The 16,531-nt window shown below is 31.3% G+C and overlaps 1 protein-coding gene across 1 annotated transcript in view; it reads right to left on the bottom strand.

Annotated features, from left to right (window-relative positions):
* The window catches only part of LOC124374291, a 1,063,620-nt gene extending 1,047,677 nt beyond the window's left edge, over nt 1-15,943 (bottom strand). The window contains exon 1 of the mRNA XM_046832534.1: nt 15,882-15,943. The gene's annotated coding sequence lies outside the window, so the exon portion shown is untranslated. The remainder of the gene's footprint in view (nt 1-15,881) is intronic.
* Nucleotides 15,944-16,531: the final 588 nt, after the last annotated feature.

Raw genomic sequence — 16,531 nt, 5'->3', positions numbered from 1 at the left:
CACACTTTCTTAAGGAACATTCTTTGTTTTTGTCACATGAATACGGATTGTTATTGGTTTAGGTTTGTATTCAGTAGTCTTTAATAGCAAATATCTGAATTTATATATATATATATATATATATATATATATATATATATATATATATATATATATATATATATATATATATTTGAAATCTGATATGATCTGTAAGACTCCTTATTTTTCGTTATGTTGATTATTTTAACCAGAACAATAACTGAAATTATGTATCGTATTAATTGTCGTGTTTACTTATTTAGATATTTATTTTTGTTTTAACTTTCATATTAGAATCTATTTCTCTGAATTAGTAATTTATTTAATAAACGCAATCTCTCGGAGCCAATAATAAGACCTTAAACTGTTAACATGAGTTTAGTATATGTTCTTTGAATCAGTGTTGTGTTTATTTGACAGTAGTATTGAAATTAAATAATGTATTTCAATAAATATAATAGTTACAGTTTTGATGAACAAAAACGCTTCCAGGCAATCCATAAAATTTGTTAGATACTGGTTACAGAGCGTGTGATTATGCCATTGGTGGACGGTACCATTCATAACTGTCGAGGAATGTAATATTAATAACCATGGCAAGCAATTTGTAGACGTCTTGTAATGTGTAATTATTCACATAAAACAGAGGGGAGATGAATTTTCCGTCCCAACTATAAATGATGCTCGGTATATTCTCAACACGTCCACCATACCTCATCTTCGGTTGGGTTTAATTGTTTTTGCTTAATTTTGCCAATTTTATAGACATATGCTGAACAGTTGTTTTAACCCTACAATTTTCAAAAGGATTCTGTTCTTCCAAAGATTTATTGCACTTTCGGTAGAGCTAGGATAAATGTTATTAATTTGGATTTTCTTAATGTACTAGACTTGATAGTAGTGATATTCGACTAAATTAATTTAGTATTAAAAATCGAACCAGTACCATACATATTACAATTCCATGTGTATTACTTATTTGTTCATTTACTTTCATTATAATACCGGGTGCCTTTACAGTCCCTCCCTCCTCCCCCCGTTAACTTTTTTATGAATATAGATGGAGTGATTTGCTTTAGGGGATGTTTATATGACCAACTGAAGAGTTTATTTATGTGTGCAAATTCTTGATCCCTCCCCTAATAATGAGGTATTTTGAGGGTAAGTCAAGATTTTTAAATAGAGTCCCTAGCAAGTGACACCTCATTTTGAAGGTATTATAAAAAGAAGAATAACGGCACAAACTAGAGGTATCTAATGCTACTCTACCAAATTTGGTTTAATTTAAGTTAAATTTAAATTAAGGCAGATAAAACATTCACTAGTTATTTTGAGAACTTACGACGCCAAATTACAAAGCAAGTTATTACAAGAATCAACAAACATCAACAATCATGAATAATGTAACATTTATTAGATTATGTTTTGTCTGACCGAAGGCGAGTAGGAAGTCTTGCGAATACCTATGGCTGGTTTTGCCATGTTATCTCTTATTGGTTACCAGGATACCCGGTAACTAGACTGAATGTGTTTCACATACTAACTATTTTTGCGTTTGGCCTTCCACTCTACAAACATATTTTCAATATTACCATTTCATGTCTTCCAAGTTTTTTTTGTATTCCACAAGAACGCGTCGAGAACTCGCTTTGGCTCATACGTTTGTGAATGACAGCTTGCATTGCAGTGTTCGCTAAGTCATTTCAACTATCGTCTTGCTAACTCCTTCCCCTACGATATATGACTTCTATTGCTGGCCGTCCGTAATTTGTGTTCTGGCGAGACTAAAGGAATTAATATCGTCATGTACTTTGAGTGTGTATCTGCCAGAGAGCCGAAATACTCGCACAAAAATATCAATGTGCTTTATACGTTTTTTCTCTTAAAGATTAGTATTTTAAGAGATTATTTCCCTATAACATATATTATTATATTTATAACTAATGTTGAATAATGTCAGATTAAGTGTAAGAGGAAACCATATGTACATTACTTTGGCCACTTGATATTATTTAATTTTTATAGTATTATTATATTGTTGAATTAAATCAATATCTTAATTTGGAGCATTTTAAAATCATGTTTAACATTAACATTACTATGATTGTGATTTTTTAAAAGGTTGTCATTATCGTCAAATTTAACAATTCATAGTTTACAAGTACAAAAGGTGGACTAGAATGAGTATTTCGGAAGAGTAAAAATTGCAATGAAGTCCAACAAGAAAATAAATCTGAAACTTTTACACGCTTACAAAAAACGGAATGTAGTAAGTTGGCGACCAACCCAATAAAACCAATACGACCAGAGATAACCTACTCGTATAAACCTGCCGGGTTGAATCTCCACAATACGCATTAGTCTATTTCAGCGTAACAGATAAGCTCCCTGTTCCTCTGTATCAGCCAGTTGCAGTCGGTACCCGTATGTGTTCGTGTGTACTCAAACATACTAAACGTGTTCAGATTTCACAAACTTACATGCACAGAGTATGTGGCATATATACTTGTACGGCGTATAGTAATGTGTCTGTTGTATTTGAATGTTATTTTCTTTTAAATTCGGAATCTTTTAAGACGTAATAATCGACATAATTATTTATACTAGTTTTATAAGGAAATGTTAATGACTACATTGTTACAATCAATTTGAGCGCGATACTTGGTTGATCCTGGATTAACATTATTAATACGTTCCAAAAAATTTAATACATACTGATTGCAGCGTATTACCAATCTAACATTGGTCTTGTTAATTTTGAGTACTTTAGCCTAGGTGAAAGGAGCTGTAGAATGAATTTAATGCAGAGTTTGGTGCAAATCTCTTCATTAAGAATTCATCCACAAAAATATTTTAAAAGGATTTTCATACTAGGCCTCCTTGGTATCAATCTGGTTAAACAAGAACTGAATTTCCATGCCAAGTTAGGTTAAGATTTCTCCAATAAATAACATGCCCTAACAAATCCCCAAACAGTGTTACTAAAAGGTTATTTCATCTTGGAGCTAAGTACTTCCTTGGCTTCAAAAAATACAGTGTACATCCTGGATTACGACATGCCGTACAATATGATTCATATGTTTAATAATAAGAGCCCAAGAGTAGTCACTAACTTTATTCAGTAATTTCATCCTAGACCTTCGTCCTATTTGATCATGTTACACTATAATCGGCTTTTGATCGTGGAATCGACCCATAAAATCATCATTCTACACTAATAAATCTCCCAGAACAGTTTCACTGGAGATTGCCTTCACTCCGAAGATCTTGATACGAATCAAAGGTTTCTATAAGTGTAGTTCATGCCAAATGTAACGAAAAACAAACGAATTATCTTGATTAGAGATATTACATATGACAATATGGTATCTGCGGAGTTTGCAGGCAAACAAATACAAAACATTTCCGGAACCCAAGTACGTCTCTCTTACGTTTAAACGATACTTGGTTTAAACACTTTTGTTAATTATGTGTTTAATCACGTAAATAAATGAAAACCAAAGGCTTCGCCGATTTTTCGCAGAGTTTGGTTAGTATTAGGTCTTTGTTATGGGATAACGTACACAATCACCCTGTTAAGGTCCACTCACCAATACAAATATTGTGTTACAGTTAGTTTCCTGTTATTTAGAAACATACACGTTGAATATAAACTCATTAATAATCAAATCAGAGTTTAGATTTTTGTCGAACAATTTTTTTGGCAAGAACATGGATAATGTATCTAAGTTTCATCAATATTCCTCCAATAAAGTTCCAAGCATAATACTTGCTGGACATTTCTTTTTGAAGTAAAAACGTCCTTAAATATGGGTACTATTTAGCAGAGATCGTTTTAATAGTTTTGTGTCATTTATAAATGTCGAGTGAATTGATTACACATACATTTATCTCAATACTTTAGTATTAACAGCAGAATCAAAAAGTAGGTGGTTCAGTATGTTTATAAATTTTTCACTTCAACTGTGAGATCTGTTACCCATATTTTATTTTTTGGGTGGAGCCGAGGGTTCTTCCCTCCTGGGTACAATTAGGCTGAAAAACTATCTTAAGTATAACAGGGAATACGACCACTTTACTTATTACAGACAGACAATATATATACACAAAGAAATACAAATCCTAAAAGGAATTTACCACTCAGAGCCAAATCCCAATCAAAATGCTATTTGATAAATTTAAGAAACTTTGAAATCGTACGTCAAATAATTTTAAAATCAAGGCAACCATATTGGTTGAACCTAATATGATTCTCTTTACCTTCTTATACAAAAAATTTGTTCCGTGTAAACATTTACAAACATTCTACATACAGCTGATTGGAATCTTGTTGTTTATGGTATTTATTTGTTAAAATTTAATTTGGGTTATTCCTGGTTTGGGTTCTGTTTGTATGTTTTTAATTCAGTGTGTTTCTGATGAAGGGTTCTGAGAACTCGAAAATTAAAACATGATGAGCACTGGATATTCTGTTTTTGTCTAAATTTTAAAGTACTTAGAAGAGTATATATATATATATATATATATATATATATATATATATACATATCTTATATATATAAAAATCTTGAGTCACGATGTATGTTGCTAATAAACTCCAAAACGACTGAACCAATTTCAATCAAATTTCACATGTATCCGTAATTTAGTCTAACTTAGAAGATAGGATAGTTATTATCTGAATTATTCGCTTATGTCGTGAATATAAACGAATAAAATGAAGAAAAGTTTTCAAAGCGCCTGCACATTATAACCTGCAATTACAAGATAGATACGTATATTAAACAGTGAAACACTATTTGAAGGCGCTAAGTTATGATGTATAATTGTCTAAACTAAATTTTTGGTTGAACTTAAAGGTTGAGTGGTAGACCACTTTGTAATAAAATACATTATGCATGTACAAAACATTTTTGACATATTTTCTTGATCGTGACATCAAGGTAAAATCTACATCGGGGTTGGAAATATAATTTACTTCAACCAGAAATGCTCATACGCGGGCAAAACTTACGAAAAGCGTGCGAAGCCGCGGGAAACAGCTAGTATATATATATTGTGTGTGTGTGTGTGTGTCATAGGCTCAAATATGATTGATTACCGTACATATAAAGTATCGATTCTCTAACTTACAGAAATTTCTAGTAATTCTTACACTAAGCTATTACCAACACAAATTAAAAGTTAGTAATTATATGTTGTTTTTATTCATTGAGACCTGTGCCAAAATTCAGTCAATTAAACCTCTAATGCTCACGTTAAAGTAAATTGTCAGAGCCTTGAGATATATTTTCATGCGTTCTCCACCTTCTTATTATCATTAGGTATACTTGTTTCTTAAGTAAACGTAGGTCTTAATTACGTCAACATCAACATATCTTAACAGATCAACATCAGACGATCGTTTTGTCCTATCCCCTTTACGTCATTCATTTCACGCGTACTAATATTCTCGTATATTTATACCATAACTGTTATTTATAAGTTACACGATAACTGTTATTTATAAGTTACACGGTAATTGTTATTTATAAGTTACACTGTAACTGTTATTTATAAGATACTCGGTTACTGTTTTATATATATATATATATATATATATATATATATATATATATATATAAAAAGTTACATTACATTTAGTTGGATTAAACGTACCTCTGCTTAATACCGAATTATCTAATTCTTGTTCTCGTTCTAACTACATGTCACAGGTGACTATTCGAACGTTTAAAGAAAAACATATATCCTGTTGATATACTAGTGTATACTAGTAATCCTATTATGTTGCATTTATTACAGAGTACTGTTTTATGACCTTTAAGCTATTATATTTGGCTATATCCCGGATTCATTAGGTTTTCGTAACCATTTTGATTGTTTCCACCATCCCATAAAAGATTCTTTTAGTTATGAAGAGTGGAAGAGATATATTCTGAATCTTGATCTAGAGATCTGAGATTGGTCTCACCCGCCAGGCAATTGACGCGTGTTTTAAAGAGGCATCAGAAAGTTTCTATAAAAAATTGAAATTTGAATTATTTACAAGAAAAATCCAGCTAATGGATCAAGTAAATGCGTTGAACACAAACTGGAAGCTAAATATCTCAAAATCTGATGTACTCTATCTAACACTGTACCTGTATCATGCATATGTAACTGACTCACTCATTTACTAACTCAAGTATTCAAATTTAATCCTCTTTGAGGACATTATTACATAGCGTTTTAATCCCAAAACATTTCTTCTTATCTTATATTCAATAACAATTTTAAACTTTCTGACACAATTACACTTCGGTAGACACTCGCCACAGGTAAAGGTTTATCTCCACCTCTCTGAATTCACCCAAATCATATACTTCAATTTTCTCTAAGATTAGACAACACACCATCAGAGGCCTGAGGGCATAGTCCCCATGGAGTCGTAGGCGAATTTCAAGTATATTAAATGGGTTTTAATTTAAATGATTTTTTTTCTCCTTTAGTGCTAAAACACAGTGTTTAGAATGATCGGAAAGCTAATGTAAAATCAAAATCATAAGTGAAATGCTTACGTCTTCTAATTCATGTTTGGTGTTATATATGTTAATGATTAAGAAACTAGCTGGCGTCAAGTATACTTTATAGTTTTATTTTAACGCAATATATGAAAGTAGCTTTAAAAATAAATATCATGAACAAATTCGAAGCGAATGGATGTTATTTACTGAAGTTAGATTGGTAAATAAAATGACTCCACAGTACAAAAATAACTCATCGTATTAAGTATATAGATACACCCAAGTAAAAACAATTATATAACATTATATCATAGAATAGATATAATATTAACATCATTATATAAATAACAAAAAATATACCGTACTTCATAGAAATAAGGAATATCAGAATGTCATTATAAAGCTAATAACTGGACATGATGATGGATTGGGTAGTTATAGATTGAACTGAGATTAAAACTAGAGCCAATAATGATTTTCAGTATTTGTCATTACTCATTAGTGCTACACAAATCAACTCTATAATGTAACCGTAAATGAGTACTTGAAATTTAACAAACACTATTATCACTTGGTTTATTATTAACATTAGAGGATTTGAACTCAAAGATATCGATTATACATGAAGTATTATGATTAAGGATTATAATTACCTTCATAAGTGTATATCACACGAACCTAAAACTATTTTTTAAATAATTATAGTCCTAATCATAATCCTTTATGAAATATATATCTTATATATTAAATTTTATATCTAGTTTCTTTATAAAATATTAACTCTTTGCTTGGCACTTTATAGTGAGTGTAATAAATCACTGTAATCAGACACTGTCACAATGATATATATATATAAGTGGATAGGTCCCATATATATTTCATTGAAATTTTTACTGTTAATTGTGAACTTTACACAATCTCTATAACAACCTTGGCCTTAGGTAAGAAATAAAGAATACAAAAATATTCATATTATCATTATAGAGATATTAATTTTATTATTAGAACGTACAGAATGAATTATTACAAAATATTCTTAGGATTTGATTCTGAAACATGAATGAAAACAGTATCTAGTTTGATGAACACTAATTATTATTTGTAACGGAAATATATAGTGGAGGGTAATATCCTTGAACATCTGATTGCAGCTTGCAAAATAGCTTAAGCAATTGTGCATTCGTGAAAATTATTTATTGTTTTCGTAATAAAACACATGATTTATAAAAAGTTTAAATTTTATCATCTACGGTATAACATTAAAAATGTGTTACTTATTAATATGAACGTGATAAACGATGTTCAATTCCTTTTTTCCCTGTTTCTGGTATTTTTACCCCTTTGTCGTTTACGAGATTTCCGTTTATGTTGGTGGCAACGTAAATCATCGTCGTTGACGATGTGGAGCCTACCGTCTTTATGCAAAGTTTCGGTTACAACAAAGAACCATAAATACCAAAGAATAAATACATCACGGATCACGTGGTGAAAACTAACTGTAAAATCTTATTTAAATATGTCTTTATTCATTTAGGGCTAAAAAAGAAAAAATCTAAAACTTATCTACTTGAGATGTATCCATCTGTAAGTTTTTAAAACGAAAAATGAGAATAATCCTGTTATTCTTCATCTAAGTTACAAAATATACATAACTCACTGCTATGAACCCTTAAAACAACATGTAACAGAGATATGATTACATTTATCACTTACACTTTTTATTTATCCCTGGAACCAAGGACCATTGTACTGAAGCTGAGAGGTTTATATACAAGGTTACTCTAGTCTATGCTGACCCCACTATTTCACCATTACAAAGCCGCTGGCCCCGTCACCTTACTTATTCACAGTCACTATTTTCGGCCTCTTTCACTGCTGAATAATGAATAATAATGCTTAGCCTCTTGGACTTACCGGATAACCAAAATTTTACACCTTTTATAAATAATGTAATTTGTATTAGATAATATGCTTCTTACTCTTATACGCCAATGTTTTAAGTATTCACCTAATAAACAAATTACTTTTAACTTGTGAATGCATCTTGGAATAAAATGTTATTAAAAATTATTAGATGAGATTGGTATGTAAATAAAAACCTTGAGCTATGGAAATATTTTAGAGCCTAATGGACTTAACTGAGACAACCGCAACATAGATTTGATATTATATTACACGAAAATCAATATCACCAACGTAATAATTTCTAACTGATAAAAAATAAAAATCGTATATATTGTGTAGAACTCAGTTTAAATTACATAGTGTTATACCGTAATATTCATTAATCTTGACTTTTGATGGCTAAGAAAATATTATTGGACTTACTTTAAATTATATATTCATAAATGTTGACTTGGACGCATCTAACAAACGCCAAAAACTCTGAATTATCCTTGTGTGTCACCGGTTTTTAATGGTTAAGACAATATTATTTTTGTGTAGGACTCACTTTGAATTATAATTAAGTTTTCTAATTTAACCTTCATAATTGTATCCTTGAATGAATAGCAACTTAATTCTTATATCTTATATAAGAAATGAATTATTATGTTAGAAAACTATGATTTGTGATTAACATATGAGTTCCATCCACACCAAGTAAATGTTAGCAATTAAATCTATATATAAAGTAAGTAAGTCGTGTTAGTTACACCATTTATAACTATGATTGATATTTTATCAATATATATATAGGATATATATTAAGGATATCAAGGTGTAAAAAAGTCTCGCACTGGCTTGGTATTAAATATATAAATCAAACATAGGCATAATTTTATTTGGAAATACTTTTCACAAATACTTTAAAATAATGTAATAAATTTGTGAAAGAAATATTTTTTTACACACACAATGTTGTCACATACACGCAATTTCGAATTACATTGTAATTGCATGAATACATATCATCTGTCTTTTTGTTATATAAATTGTAATGAATCACGAATAGTATTATCTAACTTTTGTTACGAGTATAAACTGTAACTGTGGCAAATGCAACCAATTTACTTATTCTGGATTTTAATAAAATAAACAATGTGCACATGTAGGAAACTTGAGTTTAGTGTGCATAGACATTGTGGGACGGCATATTTGCAGAAGCTGAAAGAACAAAAACGGAGGGACTGGAAATTAACATGATTCAATTCAACCATTCGCTCCGTAACAATAATGTGAGGAAACAACCGAGCACAGTGAGTCCGTGATTTAAACAATTGGGATCACTAAATTAAATTTTTATAACAGAAAATCGTCAACGAGACTTCGCGCACATTTTCCTCTGTTAAGGAATGCAATACTGATTAGGAATCAAATATTCATATAATTCCTAAACTAATAATAAAAACAGAACGATGTAACAAACATGGATTAGGAAGCAAGTACATATACTACATTGCATCAGATATTCAGATATTACAGATATTCATTCTTTCGAAAAACGAATGCCGAGAGTACAAACAAAGACAGCCAGGCGGGTGGGCGACAAAGTAAGCATAAATTTCCTTTTAGGAAATTAAACAAATTGTAAATATTATTAATTAATTGTAACAGTTTGAATAGCAAATGTCTTTACGTGTATGTCCACGCAGGATCCACACATTCCCACATAACCCGTTTGACGAACATTAAAGAGATTTAGTTCCAATGTATGTCTATGGAAGAAGAGTAAGGCAGAGCCAGAATTTAGGATTGTCCACCTTACCCCTTATTCGTGAAGTGAATTAAAATCACAGAAGTAGACACTTTTTTAACTGTAGACTGCTTATCACTCCTAACTATGTACTATGTGTACAACAAATATTGAATCGCAAAAAGTACTTGCTCCGCCGGGACTCGGGGTATATTGTCGAGTCCCGGCGGAGCAAGTACTTTTTGCGATTCAATATTTGTTGAAATTAAATTAGGCTATTGCCACTTATAAAAATTTAATGAATGTAAACAGAAGTCATTTGACAGGTATTTGGTTTTCCGATCATATGTTAGTTTGGTTATTTAAACACATATGTGAAAGAAACGGCCAAATACAAAATTAATTAAATCTTAAAAAGTGAGGGCTCTGTGGTGTAATGGTAGCACATTCACCCGGCTAGTGAGAGATCCGGGTTCGAGTCCCGGCGGAGCAAGTACTTTTTGCGATTCAATATTTGTTGAAATTAAATTAGGCTATTGCCACTTATAAAAATTTAATGTGTATATATATATATATATATATATATATATATATATATATATATATATATACATTGACAATCTTGATGATGACTACAATGGAATATATGATAATAATTTCAAAAATAAAAACGTTACTATTAATTCTATGTTTTCCGCTAGAGTTTCAAATCAAGAAATAATTTATCTAAAATATGATTTCAAAGTAGGTTGTATGATCGGCAGGTGAAAACCGATATGTCTTCAATGATTATTAAATTAAATCAATTATTAATATCATTGCACCTGTTCTTGTTAAAAGTTTCAACAAAAGCGTATATTCAGGAGTATTCCTAATAAATTAAAAAATGCAAAATATATGCCCATTTTCAAAACAGGATCAATTCATTCAGTTGAAAATTACAGGACCATTTTATTACTGTTTATACTGCAAACATTATTTAAAAAAGCAGTTAGAAAAAGAGTATTGAATGTTTTTAATTTTAGCCATTTTTTACTTCTAGTTTGGATTCCGTCAAAATTTAAATACTTAAATTATTTTACATAAATTTATGTCTAATATTTACAACTTAAATAACCAGTCCATAAAAGTATTTGGTTTCTTCCTGGACATTAAAAAAGCTGTTGATATTGTCAATCACATCATACTATTTAATCTCGTACCTGAAGCTGGAATCAGTGTGTTGTATTAGAGTGATTTGTATCGTACCTTAAAAATCGATAACAGTTTATAAAAATAGGCCTGTCAACCAGTTAATTGCGTACTATAACGCGTTGTGTGCCTCAGGACTCAGTATTGGGCCCAATTTTATTTCTAATTTATGTTAGTGATTTATTTTCCAGTCCTTTTAAAGGTTAAGTTGATCGTCATGTGGCGTTAGTTAGATTATAACATCAGAATTCAATACAAGCGTTACGTTAGCAATGTTTTAAATAGTGCGTCGTTACAATAAATTATTAGTGCAACAACTGTTTAATGTTAAACATTGAAAGAATTGCAAAATGTTATTGCTTGCAAATAGTAAAGCATACCTCTGAATTAATTATTGAAAAAAATAGTTTCTGAAGTGTTCTGCTCTGGTAGTCTCTAAACTGTGATTGATATGAAAATAACACCAAGAATATAAAATTCAGAATTGCATGCAAACCCCAAATCCGTAATAAAAGTTTGGTTTTCCATAATAAATGTCAAAGTTGACTACCATATTAGAAAATGGCGATCGAATTTTACAATTTCAGCTTTATAATAGTAATAAGCGTAAGAAATAAGATAAAGTTCCCGATTCTAAACTTCTTTAAAATTTACATTTTCTCAGGTGGCCCCAATGGTGGCCGCCTTGTGTTGATCACCCTGTATGAAGGCCTACTGAAAACGAGATGGAAAGCTTAGAGCGTTTTCACTGTTATATTTCAGATCAAATATATTTTGCATGATTATGATGGATAGAAGCCATGTGATCTTTTCATAATGTATCGAATGATGGTTTGTAATTTATTTGAATGTGCAATACTTATATTGTGAATGGAATGCTATCAAACATGTACATAGAACAATGTTAATCATAAAGTGGTACGGATGGGTAGGGGTGCCACATCAGTGTCAGTGTGGCCTCTTCAACCTTATCACTTGTCAATATGAGCTTATCACTGTTATTGATTTGCCATAAACGTGGCACGCTCCACACTCAGCCGACTTACCCTTTCCTATCCGGCGTTAAAAGACGCATACATTGCTATGAATTTATCAATAGTGTCGTACAATTGGTTTGAAATAGTTAAGATATTTAAGAGTATTTCGAAGTAAAACGTACCTAGGCGAAAGTATATAAATACGAGTATATTTTTCCCAAAATAACCTTAAAATAACTAAACAAACAACGTCTTCAAAATACAAACATTCTCGCAAACCATGACATTGTAGAACATAAGATGATTATAAAGTTTATAAGAGTGTAGTGTAATAAAAAATCGGGACATTTTGGCTCATCGGCCTCAAGATTGACTTTCTTTGCAGTTCATAAGACTGGTTTAATCGAACTTACTGTCATTGAATCGCCTGGTTACTAAAATCCTCTAGAAAGCAAATTACACGACAAAATTTTACTATATTTACTTTTGTGTCAGTATTTTTTTTAATACAAATTGTATGTATTAATTTAGTCAATAATTGATTTATTTTAGCAATATTATTGCCTGAACAGGTGGGATACAAAAATATTTGAAAAATATGTATTTGAAAGGAATATTTATTTTATCAGTAACAATATTTGTCGATTTTTCGAAACGGAATATACTTATAATGTGAATTGGAAAGCAACATAAAAATGCAGAACATAAAAAGTGCAGAAAGTCGTAAAAACTCTAGAAATGAACTGATAGTCAAACTGGCTGAGAATGTGTCTCCGGTCAACAGTGCTGGGCAGCACTGAAGGCGCCAGACGAAAACATCATTTGAGATTATAGCTAAGATAATGCCTAAGATTTTTTTCTGGTTGTCTGATAGGCCTTTGACAGATTCCGGCACTTACTAGCTATAGGTATCTAAAGAGTGCTTGGCCTACAGAAGCCAGCTCTCAAAATTTAAAAAATAACGTCCCTTCATTGCTATGATTTCGTACGTACTTAACAAAACGATTGAGCATATAACGATTGAGTATTTTGTAACATTCGTTTGTAGAGCGGTATGAAGCCAAAAGTAAGGCTTGTAAGGCGTTATTTTATGTTACATTCAATACATCATCAATACATCAAAAACCTATATATAATAATTAAATATGTTAACATAATTTTATATAATACTCGAATAAACTACTTAGTATCAAATGTAAATGGTTACGTTTGAAGAATATTATAATATTCTTTTTAACGTTACAAAGTCCCTTGTGAGTGAATCCACTGGTAGTTTAATCAATTACAATATCAACACTGTTTTTACTGCACTGTTCACTAGGGTACGCTATTGATTTACTAGTTTGCTTTATATTGTTTGTTTGTTAATCTTTTATATATCTTATTTTGTGTATTACACATATCAAGCAAACTACTGTACGAGAACACATTTTATATTTGCTTCCTGTAAAAACTACAAATACATAGGTTATTCCTCAAAGTTGTAACGAGACAAATTTTAATTTATGAAAGGAACGTAACAATCCGAACTTTGTATTCAACGTTTGACGACGAACGTAAAGACTACTATGTGAGGCATCGCAATATACACCGCAATCCGTTATACTCTACAGCATTATAGTGTTGACCCCATAATTCTAAAGGACATATTTTTAGTATTAAACACTTACAAGGTTAAACACATTTCGCGTAAAACATTCTTAACGTTCAAATCGCGGTGTTTAAATTTTGTTATCAGAAAATATATTTTATTTTCAAAATAAAAAACATAACGTTCTAAGTTCTGTTTTTATAAACATATATTTCACTATTATTTATAATTGCCTAACGAATAATAGGGAGGTTATGAGCAAATCATTTTTTAATCAAACATTAATAACACAAACATATTGCAATACTATCAATGTCAGTTTTCATCCATTCCTCAAAATTATGGAGGCCTTCGATATTTTTTAATCTAATATTTCAGTGCCCTATGGAAGTATTACTTGTTTGGGACTTCATTAACAAAATTGCCCGCCCAAATGGACTCAGATTGAGACCACCTAGAAATGAGAGTCTCGAAAACGTTTAGCGATTTAGTGGGAGCCTCACAGTCAGTAAGACCCGATAGACCAAGTAGTTTAACAGGATGAGGATTCCTGAAATCTGGTAGTCTTGCAGTCAAGGTATAAATGTGGCGGAAGTTTTCATAAACTCAAGTAATACAAGAGACCTGAATCTCCCACTGCTTATCCAGAGCTCATATCCCTGATATTGAGGGTTTTACTAAATATATAATACATGGGAAACCCCAGAATGTGGGTGCTTTTAGAAAATATAACTCCAAAAGATAAAGATTCTGAGGGATCGCACGAGTACTAGTTTCAATAGCAGGCTATATGGATATATTAATTTCTCACTGCTATTGTAAAACCAATTGCAGCTTCCTTTCAATACGACGATGCCTTGTCGCTTTGAGAACCATTTCAAATCGTAATTGTTTCGTAACAAAGCAAATTCTCACCGGAACAGTGCAGTATATCGTTTAGTCTAAACTTGCAATGTTTAATTAAAATTTTCTTCAAGATATAAACAGTAGTGCTATGTCCCAAACAACCTAAATACTTTAAAATAATAAAAACACCAAACTAATTTCAGAATTGTACTTCCTCTAAGGCATGTTTTGCGCAAATTGTCAATATTAAAAAATTAAAATAATTTAAATCTTATTATATTAATATTTATTGTGATAATTTTACTCCAGAAACGATTCCATAAATATGTTTTTTAATTATTTGGAATAATTTAAAGAGCATAGCCCTACACCGTAGGGGTAACAGTTATGTCCTTGTTGATTAGTCAAATGTGCAATTTGAAACCATTTTATTACGTGAGATGATTACTCTAAATAAAATATTTGAATATTGAATGCAAAATAGCAAATTAAAAGTTATTTAATATTTGTACATCCAGTAGTTTGGATTTTCAAACTAAATTCATTATTACTATTATTGTGAAAGTTTTTTTTAATATGACGAGATATATTTATAAATAATTAATTTTATAAATAATGGTCATAAGAGATTTAAATTATATGGATATAATAATGCCATTTATGAAGCAATGGTCAGCTAGACTCGGACGGAGCCAGACACGGGCCTGACAGTTTGTCCGTTTAAACTGCAGACGAAAACATAGGAATATAACTAAGTATTATAATAACAGTAGATCTTATAAAAGCGCGGATGACATGTCCTGGAGAATATAGGAGTAATTTAATGTCTTCGCAAATTGAACCGCATAGTGTATCCAATCTGTAATAGTTCCAACAGTCACAAGTGTTAACAGTCACAAGTCGGATTTGTACGCTTGTACTGAAGTAACACTTTTCTATACCGTTGACTAGATGCTCCAAAAGTATATGATTTGACTAGTTATTAACTTATAATGAAATATATTAAATACTTAGTACAATTCCAGAGACAAAAAGTGGAATTGTATGTTGAACATTTAACATAAGTACAAATATGAATAAAACTGTCCTCCACACGTACAACATTGAGAGACAATTACCTGTTGCGTATCCAAAGGGAGTCACGGTACACCCGTGCCAAGGTTCACGTTACCTGTACTGACACACACTCACATACGAGACAACAATGACACACGCACGCACTCGCACGGCCGACTGAGGCCTGGCTGTGTGTGTGAGCGACCACGGTCACGTGACTGACAGCTGCTCCTCATCACCGTATACAGAGCAGAGCAACAGTATTATAGTGCATACATTGCCGTCACTGTACAGTACATGTACCATACGGCAGCGACTTTCAAACATACGGCTGGATCCCATATTGTGCAAGTTTGTCTTGTGCAATATGTTTACAATATACACGACGATATTTAATCAAATTGCTAACCCAAAATTAATACAATTAGAGATGTTAAAATGGTAGTCTTTGAACATTCACAGCTGTATTTTTCTTCATTTTAACACTTTACTTCACAAATCCGAGAAGGAATGGCAAATATACAGTTTTTGGCTGAGCGCTCACTGGAGAAGCTGGAAAAGCATTGTTTTTGGCAGTTTTTTACATGAAGCTCGATTTCTGTATAGGAAGCAACGATGATGGTACATTTCACTCCATGAGATTTGGTTGAGCATTAGCAAAACTTATACGTTGGTGTCATGAATAACCATGATGGCATCGAAAAAATCTCAG

Source organism: Homalodisca vitripennis, chromosome 1 (genome assembly GCF_021130785.1).
Source record: "Homalodisca vitripennis isolate AUS2020 chromosome 1, UT_GWSS_2.1, whole genome shotgun sequence".
NCBI classification, from domain to species: domain Eukaryota; kingdom Metazoa; phylum Arthropoda; class Insecta; order Hemiptera; family Cicadellidae; genus Homalodisca; species Homalodisca vitripennis.
The sequence above is the reverse complement of the archived record's forward strand: the minus strand, read 5'-3'. Positions and strand labels throughout refer to the sequence as shown.